The sequence below is a fragment of the Mastomys coucha genome, unplaced genomic scaffold (genome assembly GCF_008632895.1).
Source record: "Mastomys coucha isolate ucsf_1 unplaced genomic scaffold, UCSF_Mcou_1 pScaffold20, whole genome shotgun sequence".
NCBI lineage: Eukaryota > Metazoa > Chordata > Mammalia > Rodentia > Muridae > Mastomys > Mastomys coucha.
Window position 1 is genome coordinate 121,241,984 of NW_022196903.1, and position 1,737 is coordinate 121,243,720.

Genomic DNA, 1,737 nt, shown 5'->3' on the forward strand with positions numbered 1-1,737 from the left:
ATGTGTATCTGTGGGGGGTGTGAGAGTGTGTGTGGTGTGTGTAGTATGTGTATCTGTGGAGGGGGTGGAAGTGTGTGTGTATGTGTGTGGTGAGTATCTGTGGAGGGGGTGGAAGTGTGTGTGTATGTGTGTGATGTGGTATGTGTATCTGTGTGTGTGTGTGTGTGGTGTGTGTGTATATGGTATGTGTGGTATGTATATCTGTGGGGGGAGGAGTGTGTGTGGTGTGTGTGTATGTGTGTGTGGTATGTGTATCTGTGGGAGAAGGAGTATGTCTAATGTGTGTGTGTATGTGTGTGGTGTGTGTGATATGTGTATCTGTGGGGGCTGTGGGGGGGTGTGGTGTGTGTGTGTGGTATGTGTATCTGTGGAGGGAGTGGGAGTGTGTGTGGTGTGTATATGTGGTATGTGTGGTATGTGTATCTGTGGGGGGGGGTTAGGAGTATGTGTGTGTGTATGTGGTGTGTGTGATATGTGTATCTCTGGTGGGTGTAGGAGTATGTGTGGTGTGTGTATATGTGTGTGTGTGTGTGTGTGTGTGTATCAAGGCTTGGGAAGGGCTGTGGCTCAGTGGATTAGCACCTGCCTTTCATGGAGCCCATGCATGTCTCCATCCCAGCAATGCACAGATATGATCAAGCCAAGCCTAGGTGTCCCTGTGCCTAAAGTCACCACTAAATACTTACTTGGCCTTCATCCTGGTTTTGATTAGAATCTAGTTTACTTAAAAGACGCTTCCAGAGTTCAAACTTAGCTCTTACCAGCTACGTGGCTTCTCAGTTCCTGGAGTGTCTATTTGCATGGTGTGAGCCAGACAGAGTTTGAACCTTAGCACCAGAAATTGTAGCCCGGTGTGGTGACTCCTGCCTGTAGACCCAGCACTCTGGGGACTGAGGCAGGAAGAGAGCCCCAAATTCAAGTCCAATCTGAGCTACACACTAAATTCAGGGCCAGTCTAGACTAAATGTGGGACTGACGATGTTTGGAAATAAAGGGCCAATCTAGGCTACAATGTGGGATTATTTCTCGAAAGAAACAAATAAAAGTAAGCAGATTTGCCCAGAGAGCTTGCCTGGCTGTGTGCATCTATCCCCAGCACCCACTGCCCCCAGGACAATGACCAGACCTTGCTCTTGACAGGACAGAAATCTCAGGAGGAAGCTGTGAGAAGCATCCTTATTCTTTGGAGAGAAGATACACCGGACAAAAAGAGCCTGACCAGGGTAGAGGAGCCACCACGGGGCAAAGATTCAGCTCTTAGAAGACTTCTCTGAACCTTAAACTCATCCAAAATATAACCATGCCTCTAGCGATGAGGAGTCTGCCTGCTGGAAGTTCCAGCTACTCAGAGGCAGGGCTCCAGAGGAGCCCCAGGTCTCTAGAACAAACAAACCAAGACATAAACAAATGTTGAGTACATCAGAACCTGGCCGCATCAGAGTTACAGCAGCACTGCAGGGAGGGGCCGAGGAGGGGGAGGCTGTGTGTGTGTGTGAATCAGGAGGAATGAAAGGCAGATACGTAGGTGGGCGGGGTGGGGCGACACTTGGGGAAGGAAATCAGGGCAGAGCCTCCTGTGGGAGAGGTGGGAAGGGAAGCTCCCAGACCCAGAGAAATGGAGTGAGATTTTAAAGTCTTAAGGGACGGCAGGGCTCAAGCTCACAGCCTGAGTGAAGCTGGGGAAGGATACCCTGCTCAGATCAGCATCCCATCCTCTCTCTGTTCTTCAGAAATTGG

At 49.9% G+C, this 1,737-nt stretch overlaps 1 protein-coding gene and 1 long non-coding RNA gene across 4 annotated transcripts in view; one reads left to right on the top strand and one right to left on the bottom strand.

Annotated features, from left to right (window-relative positions):
• LOC116099641 overlaps positions 1–1,422 on the top strand; it is a 9,126-nt gene extending 7,704 nt beyond the window's left edge. The window contains exon 2 of the long non-coding RNA XR_004122330.1: positions 1,141–1,422. This is a non-coding gene — a long non-coding RNA (uncharacterized LOC116099641). The remainder of the gene's footprint in view (positions 1–1,140) is intronic.
• The window catches only part of Tead4 (TEA domain transcription factor 4), a 79,916-nt gene that overhangs the window by 64,322 nt on the left and 13,857 nt on the right, over positions 1–1,737 (bottom strand). The gene's annotated exons all lie outside the window — the stretch shown is intronic.